The sequence below is a fragment of the Hevea brasiliensis genome, chromosome 6 (genome assembly GCF_030052815.1).
Source record: "Hevea brasiliensis isolate MT/VB/25A 57/8 chromosome 6, ASM3005281v1, whole genome shotgun sequence".
Lineage (NCBI taxonomy): Eukaryota > Viridiplantae > Streptophyta > Magnoliopsida > Malpighiales > Euphorbiaceae > Hevea > Hevea brasiliensis.
The window spans coordinates 36,940,400-36,960,054 of record NC_079498.1 but is presented as its reverse complement, the minus strand read 5'-3'; positions in this window follow the sequence as shown (position 1 = coordinate 36,960,054).

Genomic DNA, 19,655 nt, shown 5'->3' with positions numbered 1-19,655 from the left:
AATTATCTTAAAAGAAAGCTTACCTCAATGAAGCTTTTCTATCTTCTCCAATTCTTCAATTTTCCTTTTCTTTTTCACTTTCAATCTTCAAATCAAGACCTAAGAACAAGTTTTAACCAAGAAAACATCAAAATCTATTGCTGAATTTTTAGTTTAGAAAGCTTTAAAATAAGCTTTCATGGTGGGAAAATGGAAGAGATGAGAGAAAGAAGAGAGAGAGGGGCGGCACATTTTTGAAAAGAAGACCAAAATGATTTTTTTTTCTTTTAATTTTTTTAGTTTTATGTATATTTATCCCAACATTGACTTAGTCAATTTAATTAATTAAAGTATAATTAATTATGACCTCATTTTGGCATCATCATGATGATGTCATTAATCCTTTATTCTCTTTTCTTTTTTTTTCTTTTTCTTTTGCATTTATTTTTCCATTTGTTCTTTAATTTAATTCTCGATTCTGAAATTTTCTTTTCTCCAATTTTATTGGACAGTTAGGTCAGGAGTCAGTTCTAGGGGTGAAATGACCAAATTGCCCCTCACTGATTCAATCTGGTTTGTAAGTTATTCGATATTTCTTTCGGATCCCTAACTTAATTATTTGACCTGCTTAACAACTCTTTTTTGTGATTTTCTCTTTTCCATTGTGTTCGCAATAGTCCTAAGGACCGCGGCGTCACATTTTTCCATTCGAAATTTGAGTTAAAACTGACTTCGCAGTCATTTCCCAGGAAGGTCACCCATCGCTGTGACTCCCGGCTCATTTAACTTTTTATGCTTTGTTTTTCTTCTTTATACTTAACTATTTGGCAATTACTAATTATTTGTGTTCAGGGCTTATCTAGGTATCTTGAATGTGGTTCTAATCCCCTTAATTGTCCAGACTGACACCGGTCACTGGAACAGTGAAATATACCAGGCTATGCAAATAGGGGTATTACAAGTAAGCCAAGTAGAACACCAATGAGCATAAACACCAAGCTTGACAAGAATGAAAAAGGAAAGCCAGTTGATGAAAAGCTTTATGGAGGTCTGATTGGTAGTCTTTTGTACCTCATGGCTAATAGACCAAATATTATGTTTTCCATTTGTTTATATGCACATTTTCAATCATGTCCTAAAAAGTCTCATTTGCATGCTATTAAATGCATTCTTAAATACTTGAGTGGCACATTGCATTTAGGTTTATGGTATCCTAGAAATGCATCTTTTGAAAGGCGTTCCTACTGGAATGCAGACTTTGCCGAAAGCATCCTTGAGAGGAAGAGTACCTCAGGTACTTGTCAACTCCTAGGATGTTCTTTAGTTTCTTAGTGTAGTAAGAAACATAACTTGGTTGCACTTTCCATCGCAGAAGCCGAATATGCAGCCGTGGATCTTTGTTGTAGTCAAGTTCTTTGTATTAAGCAATAATTAAGAGACTTCACAATGTCTCTTGATCATATTCCCATTAAATGTGATAATATAAGTGCAATTAACTTGACTAAGAACCCCATATAACATTCTAAAACCAAGCATATAGACATTAGACATCATTTCATATGTGATCATATGTTAAATAGTGATGTTGTTCTTGAATTTGTTGATTCACGCAACCAACTTGCTAATATCTTTACTAAGACCTTGTGTGAAGAAAGGTTTAATTTTATCAAAAGAGAGTTGGGTATACTTGATGGCTATGATGCTTAAGATTGTCTTGTTTTAATACTTATATGTTTTTGTTCTTATTGTATGTGCTCTCTTAACTCTCTTTTCTTACTTGTTTTATTTAAGCAAATTTCTTAAAATTTTTAAGGTTTTAGATTTTGTTTTTAATGTCCTTAAAGTTTTTGTGATTTAAGGTGTTTAACTATTCAAAAAGGAGAGGGTCCTTAAAAATTCTTTTAGTTCTAAAAGTAGCTTTATTATTATTATTTTTTTGTAATGGCAATTTTGGCATCCGAAACACTAGATTTCGACAGCAGAAAGTATTCTTACTTTTCGCACTTTCCAACAGAGCTGAGAGCAGTAGCCGAACCAGCAGTTTTGGCAATTGAAACCTCTTAATTTTTTTTTAAATTCAAGTAGCCATTACTAAGGCAGCCGAAAGCCATAGTTCCGACTGCCGAACCTAGTTTTTTAAATACCCCATTTTTCTTCTCTCTTCAACATTTTAGCAAAGCTCTCTCTCTCTCTCTCTCTCTCTCTCTCTCTCTTTTCAAAGCTACCTCTCTCTTTGCCTCCTTCATTCAAAAATTCCTCAAAAACACACTAAATTTCCCCTTTTTACCTTCTCAATCTCTCATTTACTCTTTCCTTTAGGCTTTTTGGTTAAAATTATTTTTTTCATTTCTATTTGTTATGTTTAATATGTGTCTTTAATTATATTAATTGTCAGTGTTTTAGTGTTTTGGGCATGGATTGCTCATATTTTTTTTTTGGTTTTTCTTATTTCGGGCAAGTCACCCTAGCGTTTTTCTTATGCTTTTTTTTCCCCTTGCCATTCATGATATCATGTTGAAGGTGTACTTTTTCTTTTTGCTAAGAAAGTCTACTAAGATTTACATTGATGTTATCTATAATTATGATCCCTTTTTAGGCTATTTCTTTTGTAGCTCTGTAAATCTCTAATGCTAAATGTGGTTTTTTTTTCCCTTTATGCTTTAAATTTGTTAGTATGTCCTTTTACACACATATAAAAGTGATCTGCTGGCTCGAGTCAAGCCTACTTTTATTGCTTTTCTATGGTTCTTTGAGAACTCTTTACAGTTACCTGCTATAAAGTATATCTGCAAGTCATATTCTGTTTATTGCATATTCTTCTTTTAAGATATACTATTCATTATAAATGCTTTTAGTATGGTTATCTATCCTTCTTAGGTAGTAACCAACGTACTCAAAATGAATTTTTTAAAAATTAACTGTCTTGAGACATTGCTACTTTTACCCTTTTGGATTTCAAAATTTAGTTTTGCTCAATTTATGTTTTTATACAAATGTGTCTCAATTTTAATTTCTTTATATTTTTTTTTCCTTAGAACCTATATTAAAGATCTTTTAATCATGGTACTATAATCATGGTTTTAGGCTTGCACTGAAGTGTTTTTAGAACTTAACTGTTTTAAATATAAATATAATTTGAGATTTTGTTTCTTTTAACTTTGTATATTTTCTTAACACTATGCTATTTTGGCTTTTACACTCAATTCTAATACGTTTCTTACATAAGCAAAGTGCTTTAAATCTCTTTTCAGAAAATTATTTTCTTATATCAATCTGTTTTGATCTGAAAAAGAGTTTTTGCAGTGGTTTTATTCTAGAATATGGCATAACTGTTAAATGCTTGAAACTTTAGTTTTTTTTTTGTTGAAATATGATTGAATTTCATCTATTATATCTTTGAAACTACTACATTACTAAATTATTTTATGAAAAGTAGCATGTCTTATGATATATATATATATATATATATATATATATATATATATATATATACATATATATATATATATATATATATATAAATACATGTTGCACTAAGTTTGAATCTTGACTATTCGTAGTCATAGGCTTCCCAATCTTTTGCACTTGTGTACATTACATCATGTTTTTATCAAAGCATTCCTCTCTAATTGGGCATGCTGTCTTGCATCTTCTTTCTATCAATCTTACATAATTTATTAAATGTATGTTTTTCTATTTTTAATGCTCATATGCAGACTGCCTTTGCTTAAGTTGAAAACTAACCTAATAGGTGGTTGTTTTCTGAATCTATGCTACCTATAAAAATCTTATTCTTATTATATTTACAACATGTTAATGACAGTTCTTTGGAAAATTGAATTAATGTTTTTGTGCCATATAATTATTGTGTGCTATAATATATTTGTTTGCTTCTTTTATACATGCTAGTGGCTATATTGCTTATAGTTGAGATGCTTTTCTACATTACTTTACCTTGTGATATTCTTATATCTCTTGTGGCTTGGCTTGGGTATCTCTTTTGGCGCTTGGCTTGTATTATGCTATTTTTTTTTTTAATTTTGAAATGGATTTTGTGTTTGCTTTATATAGTGCTCTTTTTTTTTTTTTTTTTTTTTTTTCTTTCTGCACTCTTTTTTCTCTCCTTTATGGGTCAAAAGAGGGTTTATGGTAAATGACCTTGGGGAGAGTCTTGTAGAAGTCCTCAAACTACCCAAACCCCTTTAGCTTTTGAATACCCTATTATTATTAGAAACTTTGAGAAACATGCACCATTTTCTATGAGGCTCGCACACCCAAGTAGGCCCATTGACCATGAGTTTATCATTCACTTCATTACCCATGGTTTTCTTGCCCCTTTTGTTGACCAAGGTTAGGATTCTCTTATCACTACTTCTGGTTCCACCAGAAAGAACTTAGTTAAGAATTTCTATGCCAACCTCCACTCAGTCCAACACTTAAACCCTAGCACTCTAGTTAGCTTTGTTAACAAAATTAGTTATTATCACCTTGCTATCCTAGCTGAACAATTACGGGTCTCAAATGTTGGTAGTCGTGTCTAACGCTCACTAGTGGATTATCTAGCCTTACACTCCTAAAAACTAAGTTAGGATTGTCTTTAGGGGTAACCATACTAGTGACCCTATTCACCTCCCAACAGCTCATCTTGGGGCAGTACCCAAGGTTGTACACCACATAGTCACCCATGAGATTATCCCGAGAACAGGTCATAGGTCTAATCTTACTTATGCTGTTATGTTTGTCATGACCTGTCTCTTGGAGAGATGTCATCTCAACCTCCCTGTCCTAATAATTCATACCATGACTAGTGCCCTTAGGCACTCTATTACTTGTCTCCCCTATGGTCGTCTAATCACCAAACTTCTTTAGGCTTTTAGGGTTGATCCTAGTACAGAGGTTGCCATGATCATTCTGAGAGATTATGCTTTTTATACCATGGACATTTTTCCACACATGGGGCTCACTGTCTACTAGGACATGTATGAGAATGCCAGGCAGGATAGATCCACATATTCCCATGACATTTATGATGCCTTGGCTCACCTGAAGCTTTAGTCTATCTGGATGGAGGATAGACTACTACGGATCAAGGACAGATAGCTTCAGCATCAGCAGAATAGGGAGGAGCAACTAGCTCATATTTTCTCTCTTCTTCAACACATGTCCTCCGATTTTTCTCCCTCGGATCTAGCTACTCCACCACCTCTAGACTCTGGATCTTCTCTCTTTGCTTCATGCTTAGATGTTCTTTTTGTCTATCTTCCCCTTTAGTTAGTATTTTGATGATGCTAAAAGGTGGAGATATGTAGCTAGTGGATGCATTCTTTGCTTTTTGGTTGTTTTAGTTAGCAGATGTATAGTTATAGGTTGTTATAGTTGGTATACATGATGTTTTTAGTCATTGGCTATATTGGCTTTTTTGATGATGATTACTCTTTTTGGATATTTTATGATATATTGATTCATATATTGGCTTATATATTGACTTTCACTGAATTGCTTTTGTTTTAACAATGCTCTTGCACTGTTATACATTTAAGACTCATGGCATCATGTCATTGCATTCATTGAGTCAAAACTTCCCTTATGTTCTCTCCTTGTTTTGTTTATTGAGACAACAATTGTTTTTGAAAGGGGGAGTATACTAAGAGGTAGAATCCTTAAAGGACACACACTTCACTTGCGCTTAATTCCTCATCCACTAATTGTTTATTATTATAAAAAAGGGGGAGATTATTAGACCTAGGGGTTTTAATCTATATTTTAATGATAATAAATAATTAGTATGCTACTAATCTACCTTGGAAGTGTTTGTATTAAAATTGAAGGTCCCAAATTCAAAATTGTGAATTTGCTTCAAAATCAAGATTGAATGAGAGCAAGGAATTGTTCTACAATATAATTTTTTTATTTTTTTTAGCATTATGTGAATCTCACTTAATTAGTTATGATTGGCTCAAGTCTAGGTATTTTAAAATTTTTAGTGTCTTGCTTTTTACCTGTTTATTGACCAAGAGGAAGTTAAATGAATTTTTCATTTTTAAAAAATGCAAAATTAGTTTTTAAAAATGCTTTAGTTGAAAATTTATTGAATTAGTTTTCCAACAGTTCAAATGGATCAAAAATCCAATTTTGGGGCAAAAAGTTATGTGTTTTTTAAGCTTTTGTGTGTTTTAGTCCAGTGAGGACTTCAGTTGCCAAAGTAAGAGAGTTCGGCAACTGAAGTCATGATTTTAAACTTGTTGTTTTGGTGCTTCAACTTTTAGCAGTCGAAGTAAGGGACTTCAGCAGTCAAACCTGGGTTTCTAAAACTTAATAAAAGAAGGTTTTAAGTGGTTGAACGGCTATTTTTGCATTTAAATGCAAATCCAACAGTCATTTTCTTTCCAAAATCATAAATAGGAACTATTTATGATTTGAGGGAAGTTATAATGACCTTCTAGTTGAGAATTTATTGATTTCTAAAGTGCTTTTACTCTTTCTCTCTCTAGACTTAAGCCATTTCAATTAATTTCTTGAGAGCTTGTTTTGAGCTATAATTTTATTGTGTTCTGAGATTAAGAGTGAGATTGCAAAGTGTATTTATTGTATCAAGAGTATGCTAGAGAATTAAGTTGCTCTTATAAGAAAGGGGTTTATAAAAGAGTAAGAGTTTGCTCTTGTGGTTATTATAAGGGGTTTGTTCTTCACTTAAAGAGGAAATATAATGGAGTTAACTCTTAAGGAGGGTTTTGAGGAGAGGACATAGACTTGGGATAACTGAACCTCCATAAATTCTTGTATCTTTCTTCTTTGCTCTCTTTCTTGAGCTTTTTCTCTAAAATCCTTCTTAACCTTCAAAATTTTAATTAGTACCCAATTTACCCCCTTCCCCCCCTCTTGGGTTGCTTAAAGGATAACAATGTGAACTAAAAGTATAAGTACAAAGAAAGAGGGAAAAAAAATTAAAAATTCAGATAATAATATTAGATATATTATTTATTTATTATTTGTTATCAACATGAAGTTTCTAAAATTAATAAAAATACTAAAATTATTGAATATATTAATAAAACTAAAAGAAGCAGCTAAAATAGATAATAAATAAAAAAATAAATTATTTTTTTCCAATTGAAGAGTTAATTATTTTTAATTAAATTTCTTATTAAAATTGAAAATATTTGAAAAGGTTTACAATTAAATTAATATAATTGAAATTTTTTACTAAAATTGATAATTGACCAAAAAGTTTTGATTTTTTTTTGCCTTTTAACCTTATTTAATCATGTAAATATATGAGTATTTAAAATTATATTAAAGAATAAAATTAATATATGATATATAATTATAACAATGTATTTTTAAATTATATAATTTAACTTTTTATCAATATATTTACCATATATAATTTTTTTTGTTTAAAATACCTCAATTTTTTTTCATTTTTAATTTACCTTACATAAAATCATATATAACAATAATTCATCATTAACCTAATATATTCTTTTCTACTAATTAATTAATTATTATAAAAATATGAATGGAAGAATTTACGAAATGATCAAATTCTTTTATAATTTTTTAATTTACAATAAATAATATTAACATATTAAAATATTAGTCTTATTATAATTCTTATTTCAAAAAATACTTATATAGATAAAAATTCTAACTCATAAATAATTTTATTAATAGTAAATGGAATGGTAATATGTAATTTAAAAGCTTAGAATTAAATTTTTTTTTTCAAATTTTTATAATTATACCTAATTTTTTTAACAATTTTAGTGTGGTTTTAAATTTTTTGTTTTTTTTTTCTATAGTCAAAATCAAGTGGAATCAGTTAACATAATGTAATTTTGATTGTTGGTTTCTTTTTCAATCATAATTTTGACTATTAATTTATTGCAATTTTCATTGCTTGCTAAAAATAATTTGTATCAAATTAATATATAAAACTAAAGATAAATGTAAAAAAGACATCATAATTATAATTAAAAGGTAATTATTATCCTAATATTTTTATTTTTATTATTTAAATTCAATTATTATTTATTTATATTTTATTTATTATATTTTATTAGTATTTATATTGAAGCAATAATATTTGATCTTATAATCATATATGAAAAATTAACAAAAAAATTATATAAAAATAAATTAAATCACGAATAACGGGTATAAATAGCGTGTATAGCACGTTTAAAAACCTAGTCATTAAAAGAGAGATAAGGCTTCCTTAAAATGCCACATGGCAAGATCTTGAAAGAATGTCAACTTTATATATATATATATATATATATATATATATATATATTGTCACGACCCAAATTATGGGCTAGACCGGTACTAGGACTTGGGTCAGTATAAGGCCCCTAAAGCCATAGTAAGCCTAAATTATTCCTTAGCCCAACCTTAAAGCCCATATTAGAGCCCATTTTAAAAAACCAACTGGACAGAGTTCGGCCATAACCTGGACCATCCAACGGAGAGTTATTAACTCACTTGACTTGTAATCTCAATAAAAATACATTTGGAGAGCTCAACTCATCTATACAATTATTCACAAATTAAAATAAAATTAAGTGGAAGCTCAGTTCCCTCATCCAAACCATAAGCCAAACCCATTCAATCATACATGCATCATATGAAGTTTACAATTTCCAAATGCATAATCTTTACAATCCCAAATCAAATTAAATATTTCTTAGCACATGCGGAGGTCTAGAATTCAAATTTAACAATACAAAATATGAAAATAATAGCTAGTAGACCTGTGAGGTAGGAAGCAGGTTAAACACAAGGGTAAGCTCTCCCGTATCCTAGAAAAATGGGTGAACAGGAGTGAGTGTTTGACTCATAGAGTAAAATATTGATTTTACATATAATTTCTATAACTACCTAAGTCTTGTGCATCCCTAAGAATGAATGCAAGACCTTCACACAATTCAAACAGGTCAAGTTATAATCACACCAAAAGCAATCTGGAGCACTCATACACCTATGTGTCACATCTATACTCGCGCGTGCACACACACACACACACACACACACACACACACACACATATATATATATATATATATATATATATATATATCTCTCTGTGTGTGTGAGAGTATGGATGTGACACATGGGTGTTTGAGTGCTCCAGATTGCTTTTGGTCTCTTGTATCCTGGAAAAATAGGTGAACAGGAGTGAGCGTTGGACTCACAGAGTAAACTATTGATTTTACATATAATTTCTATAACTACCTAAGTCTTGTGCATCCCTAAGAATGAATGCAATACCTTCACAAATTCAAACAAGTCAAGTTATAATCACACCAAAAGCAATTTGAAGCACTCACACACCCTTGTATCATTTCCATACTCACTCACTCACACACACACACACACACACACACACACATATATATGAGAGCTGATCCCCTATACATCTCTCTTAGTTCCAACGTTTGCCAGCAAGATCAACTCAAAGCTGGACTTTCTCTTAATATCCAAATGCGGGAGCCAGCAGGATCAACTCAAAGCCTTGCCTACCTTGACTTATCCATAAAAAGAATTGGTTCCAAGCGAGTCAAGCTCTAGTCACGTCTACCCATCCTACCCATATCCATATACACACCATGTACATGCCCACTCACACACATAGCTCTAGATTGCCATAAAATAATAATCACATCAATATCATCAAGAACAAATGCAATATAAAGCGTGCCTGATATTTACTACGTATATATGTGTATAAGTGATGCATGAACATGCTTTGAATATAATAATATTGAAATTATAACTAAAATCAATATCTACTCACAGAGAGGATGACCTGATTACAGCTAGTTCGACTGGATAAAAGAAGATTGGCCGGCATCGTTCACCTGTACATATACATTAACCTCTATCAATTAACTGATAGAATTAACTAATTAATTTAATCTATAAAAGTAAGAATAAATCCTAAGGTATTGTTAAAATTTCTACAGAGTTTCCCTTATAAGTAGACCTAACCCCCTGCATGAAAATTCAACAAAACACAGCACACAGGGCCTCAGGCCCACAATAGCAACAACATCATACGGCCCTTCTTGGGCCCACCAAACTAGACAATACTTAAGTGACTACATAAAATAATTATTTAAAAATTCAAGATGTTATATTCTTCTCCCCTTACAGAAAATTCGTCCTCAAATTTTATACAAGATAGAATAATAATAAAGAACTACATATTAAACAAATATGGGTAGTTGCTGCGCATACCTCGCTACCAATTAACTCTTCCACAGAACTTTAACTATAGGGATCTACTTTGACCGAAACTGCCTCAGCTGATAGTCCACTATAGCTACTAGCTACTCCTTAAAAGTTAAATTCTCATCTAATTCCACTGTGTCTAGTTACAGCACACGAGAAGGGTTGAGAACATACTTCCTAAGTATAAAAATGTGGAAAACTAGGTGGACATGAGAAAGGCTTGATGGCAACTATAACCGATAAGCAATTGCTCCCACTCTATCCGTGATCTCAAAAGGTTCTATGTAACGGGGTGCCAACTTGCCTTTCTTTTCAAATCTCATAACCCTTTTCATAGGAGAGACCTTTAAGAACACATAATCATCCACTATAAATTCTGCATCTTTCTTCCTTTGATCTATATAACTCTGATGTCTGCTGAAGGCTATCTTTAAATGTTCCCTGATAAAAAAAAAACCATATCTGAAGTGTACTACACCAGATCTAAGTAATGTACTCTCGCCTCTCCAACTTCTATCCAACATAGAGGGGACCTACACTTCCTGCCATATAGTGCCTCATAAAGTGCCATTCCAATACTGAAATAATAACTGTTATTGTATGTAAACTCTATTAATGGCAACTGATCATCCCACTAATGTAACACCCCTATGTTCGGTAGTGCGTTCTACTATTCTGGTGACCAGTGTTGTCCGGACAGCTAGGATGCTTAGAACTACACTTAGATATGGGTGAGGAGACATAAAATAATGAAATACAAGAAAAGAAAATACAAGAAAAATAAAGGAAAAATAATAGCAATGAAATGTAACCAAGTTAAATGAGCCGAGAACCATAGCGATGGGTGACCGCATCGGGAAGTTGCGGCGTGAACCGTTGACTAGCCCTGGACTGCGGGGAACCCTGGAAAATTTTTTTAGGACTTAAATAAATATCTATTGAAGTATAAATATCATTAGAAATATCAAAGAAAAATTAATTAATTAGTACAAAGAAAAATGAGAAATCGAGAAAACGATAAAACTTGGTGTTATCGAAAAATTGGGAATGCAACCCGAACAAGGGCATTGTGGTCATTTGACACCCCGAGTTATCTTTTGACCTAAATGTCCATTAAAAATAAATGATATTACACTTGGAAAATGTCATGAAAAATTAAATTGTGACACATTATAAGAATAGTGAAAGAAATGGGGGATAAAAACTAAATTATGAAAGTTTAACATTAAAAATTACTTTTAATCCTATTAGTGCTCCACTAACACCACTAAAGTGGACCATTAAACATAATATGGACAGCAGATAACTTCATCTTCCTCACCTTGTAAAACCAGCCGAATTGAATCCACCATGGAAACACCATGGCCAAAGCTTCCTAACCTCCATGCAAGCATGAAGTGAGCCCTTTTTCCACTTGATTACTTCACTAAAGTTTGTCTATACAACTTGGGCAGTAGATAGGCAGCAAGAAAGTTAAGTTTTGGTGAGGTTTTGAAGAATTTCAAAAGTGGTAAGTATGTATTTTTAATTCTTATTTCATTAAACTTTGAATGGGTGTTGTGGGTAGTTGATTTGTGGAAGGATTTTTGAAGTTTGATGAATTAGTGGAAATGTACATTTTGGCAGCCATGGAACCTCAATAAGAACAACTTATTCTTGCATGTAAATAGTGGTTTGAATGATGATTTAAATGTTTGATTGTATTGTAGTTGAATTCCATGTGTAAGGTTGATTGGAAGCTTGAAAAATTGTTTAAATGAAAATTGATGGGTATGTGTAAACTTGTGGCAGCCTCATGAAGAAGATTGAAGTGTTTGAGTTCATGAAATATTATTGAATTATGTTATCATGGATGGCAGCATGTGTGTGTGTTTAATTGTTAGAATTTGGACATGGAAATGAGGTATGTTCACGTGGTTGAATTGTGATAAATGGGACTTTGGAAAATTCTGTACTATAGTGTGTGTGTTGAGAGTGGTTACAAGCTGCCAAAATGACCAAAAAAGTGTTGCTAAATGTGTTAATGTTATGGTACAAACCAGAATTGGCATGGAAGAGTGAACGTGGTAAACATAGGATGTGTAATTGGTAAAGGATGAACAAATTGTAATAGGGCAGTATATGTTTTAGCTTAGAACCTTAAGTGTGTGGCTCCAATTCGTATGAGACCAATTGTAGGTGAAACTAAGCACGAAATGTGCCAACTTTCATGAAGCAAGCTTACCAAAATTCTACCTAGAAGGTGACTTGAAAAATGACCAAATCCGGATTAGTGCTTTGAAAGCCTGAAAATTGACCATTTGGGCAGTAGTTAGTGTTTTGACCATCACTTACTCAAAACAGGTCCAATTGACCTGAAATTTTTACCATGAAGAGACATATATCTACAATTCTTATGAAGACACCAAAGCCCATAAATGGCCAGAACCAAGCCAAATAGCTTGCACAAGTTCAGGTCCAAAAACTGGCCAAACCAAAAGTGACCTAAAAATGACCTAAACCTACTATTTTGGTACATTCTGTCTAGCATTGGTAAATTGACCATATCTTAGTCTACACAACTCAGAATGACCTGAAATTTTGCCCCGCGTGCAATAAGACATAGAGCTACAAGTTTGTAGTTTTGACTGAAACCCGAAAACCGAGGGAACTAGGTCATCCGGTTAGGTTAAATTAGTATACTGAAATCCGACAAATTGCAATAAAATGCAATATACTTGAAAATGAATTTGGTAACATGTACCAATACTAAAAGGCTATAAAATGTGACATATTGGTAACATTAAAACCTAATTCACCTAGAGTGCATCGACATTTTAGGTTGACTAAGGGAAATAATAGTATTCAATAAATTAATTATTAAGCTTTATTGTTAGAGACAGTTTAAATGAGTACTGAAATACTTCAAATTGTGTGTTTCAGTTAGCAAAGACCCAGGGAAGGGGAAGGAAACACTGAGTCAGGGCCAAGAGACATTTATCAGAGGTTTGTGCACAACAGTTATTTCTTTTGACTTTTCAATTGAAATAAATTATGAGAATTTTGTATGTTATTGTTTTGAATTGTGAAAAATTGTTTGAATGGAAATTTGATGGATACTTATTGTTTGAAAATATTGCAATTGGTTTGACACCATAGCTACCATGTATATTGATTGAATTCCTCGCTAGCTTGTCTAGTGGGATGAATTGACTTTAAATTCTCTCTCTGGCTGAAGTGTTGAGGTGTGTGCCTGTTGAGGACGAATAGAGTGAGTACTCATATTATTGCTAGCTAGTTATATTATTTCTCATTAGCCATCGGCTCTTGGGATGAATTGGACTTTGGAGCATGATTAAGCTGTGTGTATGATTTATTGATATTTATTGTGATATTGTGAAATGGAGTTTAAATTCTTTATGACATTCACTGTATTTGAATTTAACTATGGTTTTAAGTATCCACTATTTATGTGACTTATGATTTGTGATTTAAAGTTGCATTTTATTAATGTTATGCATCACTGAGACATTGGCTCAGTGATAGCTTTTCATTGTTGTCGCAGGTAGACAGACTGATAGGGCAGCAGACTAGGCTGCTAGTGCTTCATTGAGAGTTCATCGGGTATATTGAGTATACCATATTTTGCATTTTTGTATTGTAATGTATGTTCACTGTATGTATATATTGTTCTTGATTTTGAGCAGTTGTAAGTTAAAATTGTACATTGAAGTTGTAAAGTAAATTGTGAATTATTTTGGCTTGTAAAATTTGTGATATATTTCTTTTATCTTAGCTTTTGAAAACACTGGAAAAATTATTGTGGATTTGAGTTGGCAAATGTTGAGAAACATATTGTGTTGATTAAATATTGGAGTTTGGAGATTGAACAAAATATAGGAAGTGTTTTTTTTTTATAGGTTTTTGAAGAACTATTTTATTCAAAATACAGATGGCACTCTGCCAAAATTTTTACAGAAATTATTAATACTTCAAATGTGTTATCTGGTTTCACTTCAGTTAAAAATTTTTTTTCAACACCTGTAAATAATGGTCTCCACTGTAAAAAGAAGTAAGAAAAGGTTTAAAATCCCTTATAGTATATTTAATGGGTTATCAGTAGACGAAGTTGGTAATTCATTAGGTATACTACGGGATCATGTTATGCCTTACGGAGGGGGAGGGTGTGACAACTAACCTCTAAGATTTAGAACACACATTCAAAGTATGTCTTTCAATGTCTAAATGGTTCTTTCAGACTGCTTATCTGTCAGAGGATGGAAGGCTATACTAAAGTTTAATCTTGTCTATTCATCGGATTGAGAATAATTGCTTTGATGGAAATTAATCTTGGGATATCCTAAGTCCTCTCTCAAGGCACTTATGGTGTATTTTAATTAACCTAAACCCTACTTTCATGGTGATTAAATTAATTAAAACTCTTTAAGATCTGTGATTAATTTTGGAATTCCATAAAGGTATTATCCTATTTCTAGGTTATATTTTCTAGGTTTAAGATCTCGATTTTCTAATATTAATCTTCACCTTTCAGTACTTCAATTAATATCTACAATCAATACTAAGTGGGTACCAACACATAGCATGCATTAAGATCACAAGAAGTTGAATCAAAGAACTAAACTCAAATCCAATAAATAAAATGCAATATTTATCCATAATAATAATCGCAAATGTTACTCTCCTAATTCCAGAATAAAGAAATTACTCACTCATAGTGAGTTCAACAAACATGAAGGAAATAAAATAATAGAACATAAAGAGTCCGTTTAGAGATATAGAACAAAAGAACCAAAGAGGAATGACTACAGTCTCGATCCTTGAGGGACTTCGACTGAGGATTTCCCTTCTGTGCTGATGTTCTACTCTTCAAGATAACTGCAGAGAATACAAGTACAAAAAATGAAAAACCCTTTTGAAAACTCCAAAAAGCTTTGTAAAAAGGTTGAACTCTAAAAGAAAGCCCTCTTGTTGTCATTTTCTGCTTTTATTTATAAAAGCTGGTCTAGGGTTAGGTCTTTAGAATCCCAAAAGCACCAGGAGTCTGTTTTGAGTGTGTAAACAAGAGTTGGAATTCGGATTAGGAAACTGGTTGCCACATAGTACACGGCCCATGTGTCACTATACGGCCTAGAGCCGTGTAACTTACTGGAGCTGAATGGTTGCGTCTTACTTTGGCACAGGAGTTTACACGGGTCCGCACTGGTACACGGGTCTAGTTACACGACCCGTGTACTTATATTCTTTGGAGAATTCCTCAAGCTTGTGCTCGACAGAGACTTACACGGGTCTCCATAGCTTACACGGGTCTAATTACATGACCCGTGTACTTCCGCTTCTTCTTTGGCTCTTCTGGCTTTCTTCTAGAAGTAGGTTACATGGGTTTGTGGCTTTGCTTACACGATCTGTGTACTTTATATCAGTAACTTTTCTCATTCCTTTGACCTTTTCAAGTTTCCTTTTGCACTTCTATGCTCTCGAACTTTACCCAAATACTTGAAATAGTGCAAAAAACATGGAATTTAGAGCTTGGCAATGGGATTTATAGAAGTTAATGAAATTAATGGTTATGCATGAGATTAATATTCTAAATGCTATGAAATATTATACAAATGTACTTAAAAACATCTATATAATGCAAGTGTATCAAATACCCCCAAACTCAAACTTGTCCTCAAGCAAATCAAAACTCTCTTTAGAATACTTTTTAGGGGAAAGCTTAGAAACATAGCCATAGACTTAATATGGACACAATTGGACCCTTTCAACATTCATACCAATTCCCTTCCTTTAAGGCATAAGGGCTTCAATAGTTACCTACTTAAACATTCACACTTTTCATGGAGTTTTAACTAGTTATTCCTCTATGCAAGGCTATTAATAAGTCACAAATAACCTGTTTTTATTAGGATAGACTTGTGAAACACTTACTCTCCCAAATTTGCCTCTACTATGGATAATTGTGATGGGGTATTCAAATTCCAACTTCATATGCATATCTCAATTTCCTATCTCTACTAATGCAGCATACACTTTTCAAAAGATCAAAAGGTCTTTAAAGGATTGTAATGGGTTAGAGGATAATGACTTGGTTGCCAATGAAAGGTTTTTAGGGAATGCAAATATGAGGATAGCATGTATGCATAAAGTATTAAGTATACTAAGTTTATTCACTGATTTTGTATGGAGAGGAGGGGTTTTTGGTTTTTTATTTATTTATTTATTTTTTTATAGTGCTACGCATGCTTCCATGATACTTATCTTGGGACTTCTTCTTCTCTATCTTTTTTTTTATGTCCCTTTTGTCCTCTCCCCTAAACTTATTGCTTTTGCTAGGTTAGAAAGGCAAATTTTTCTTTGATTTTAATTGCACACTTGCACTCTTTCTTGAGTTCTACATCCTCTCTCCATTTTCCCTTTTTTTTACACTTAATATATTTTCTACTTATACATTTAGCTTCCTTAAAAGGGTATGGTGGGTGTTTAGGCTAGAGGCTAGGTAAATAATATGGATAAACAATAAATTTTTAAGGGGTAGATATAGGTTTCAAATTGGCTACAAGGGATATATATTTTAATTAAGGGTGGCTAAGGCTTAGTGAGGCTATATCAAAGAATGCCTTAATCATTTCTTCATTAAGCATATACTAGGATTTCGCCTTTGATAGGTCCAAGAGACATGTTCTAGAGCTAGTGAGGCATTTTTAGGTTTGCTTGTATTTCAAAAATTTTCTCCTTACTTTGCAAGTTCAATGTGACAAATTAATAGCTATGAAGGGGTTTAACTAGTCTAGCTCCACTAAGGTGATTAAGTTGTTTTACAGACAACGATTAAAGCCTTTTTGCCTATCCAGATACATTCATTCCTCATCCTGTGGAGTCCAATTATTAGCTTATTGAATTTTGAGGTTATAGTTCTAAGTTAAAAGCCAGTTCAAAAATTTGAAATTTGCAAAATTTTCAGGATTTTTGATACACAAGTATGATATGGATATAATTAAGCAATGCAATGCATGAAATGCATTAGTACCCCCAAACTCAAGTGTGGCATTATCCTCAATGTCAACATAATATGCAAAATTAAAGCATAGCACACAGAATTATCAGAAAAAGGCATATTATATTATTAAGAAGTTTAAGGTTTGGACAAAAACAAGCAATAGAGACCTATGAGCACTGGGTAGGATTAGGGCATATAAATTTTTACATGAAAGATCTTATCCTACAGTCCTAGCTCTAAAAAGTCTCTGATGGTGACGATGGTCCCTTGGCATCGAGTTTCTCCATGATCATGTCCAGTTTGTTATGGGCCTCCTGAAGACTATCCTCGATTGCGTGCAAGGATGGGATCTATCGGGGGTGGAGTGCAGGGAGGCACTCGAGCTGGAGAATCATGGTGGGGTGGCTCTTGGGCTTCCTCCTGTGGCTCTGATGATTCATAAGGCTTTGGTTGTACTTCTCCTCTTCTGGGGATGACAATGCCTTTGGCATCGACCAGGTAGCAGATGTTCTAAACCTTCTTGCATATCCCCATGGATGTGCAGATGATTTGGTCTATTCTGGTTATACTAGTAATGGAGCGCAGCCTGTTATGCCTCAGGATGAAACCGAAATGCAGTGCGAGGAGAGTTTGCTAGTGTTCACCATGCCTAGGCTGTCCCCTCAGCCCATTATGGTGTGTGTGAAGAGTCGGTGCATGTATCTAAGGGTGGGACTGGTGATGCCGGTGGATTTTGATTTGCTGGAGTTGTAAATTTTGGTGTTTGGTGCGATGGAGTGCCAGAATTCCACACTGTTGTAGATCATTTGATTTTGTGGAATTTCTTAGAATCCAGAGTTGTCAAAACCAAACACCACGTTGAACTCGCCCATGTTCATGACACGATCAACCCTAAGGAGCCTGAACTCGATCTGTCCCATGTCTTCCTAATCTCTAGGCCATATAGTAGCCTTAAAACTCCCTAGGAACTCTAGGGTGGTGCCATGGTAGGCTAGAAATTGAAGTTGGGCAAACCTGGACCACCCAATGCTGTTTAGCAGCCCATCGATCTCCTCTCGAAGGTCGATTTGTTCCAACAGCCCGAAGTCTATGTATTTGGTGGAGATAATCCTCCTGTTGTTGAGCCGGGCAAATAAGTCTCAGTGGGTGTTGTCTCTGAATGGCCAGGTGATGGAAAACTCAGGTTGTAGTGGTTGTGGTTCAGCTTATGGCTATGTTTGTGGTTGTTGTGGTTGTGGTGTAGCTAGTGGCTGGGTTTGCCTAGTCCTCGGGTGTTAGGGCAATGGCTGAGAAGGGGAAGGTGTGGAGTCACCTCCCTACCTTGAGGAAGAGGCCATTCATTGGGCTGGTCTTTTGCAGGTGCCATTAATGTTTCTTGAAGAATAAGAGGCTAGGGTTTGTGAGGAAAGGAGAAGATTTTAAGGGTTTTTATAGGGGAGGAGGCGTTGAGAGGAAGGGTTTTGATTATGAGGGAGTTTAAGGGAGTGGGATGAATTTAAAGGGTTGTTGTGACCCTTCATTTCGCGCATTTCAACCCCCAGGAGTCGCGTTTGTGACATGATACACGGGTCCCAACCTGTAGACCCGTGTAACTTTCTGTCCGAGATTTTTCTTTTTATGTCGAGTTACACGGACAATGTAACTTTACCTAGGGACCCATGTAACTTTTTATCTCTTTTAAATTTAAAGCTTTCCATTTTATTATCAAAGCACGACCTGTGTAATGTTACATGGGGTCAACCTGTGTAAGTTTCTGGGGCTTGTGCAGGGGTCTTTCCTAGATCTCAGAAGGTTACACGGGGCGTGTAAAACTAATACACGACCCGTGTAATTTTTTGACTCTTCAATTCTCCCCATATGAAAAATTAATGCTTTTCACTATGCATAAAATGAACGAAAAGGTTAGCAATAGAGCTACTTCCCTGGTTTTGTACAGTCTCCTCTTGTGTGGTTTAGACTTGACATCTCTTCTCCTTTATTACTCTCAGTCCCTACTTCTTGCAGATTCTAGACTTGGGGTGCCTACAAAATAAAGCATAAATGAACACAAAGCACAAATAAGACTTGAAATAAAGGAAATTATAAAATTAACTAAAAAAACAGAAATAAAAGTAGAAATTTTGGGTCGCTTCCCAAAGAGCGCTTGTTTATAGTCATTTGCTCGACTCTGCTTTTGTTCTGGCACGGTCTGTCTAGAGGGTTGCTGAAGGTGCAGTTGGTTCCCTCCTCTATGGGTTCTCCTTGAAAATATGGCTTTAGCCTTTGCCCGTTCACTTTGAATGCTCTTGAGGTTTCACTCTAGATTTCCACAACTCTATGCGGGAAAATTTGCATAACCTTAAATGGTCCTGACCATCTTGATTTCAGCTTTCCTGGAAACAGTTTTAATCTGGAGTTGAAGAGTAGGACAAGGTCTCCTTCTCTTATTTCTTTCCTTGCTATGCAT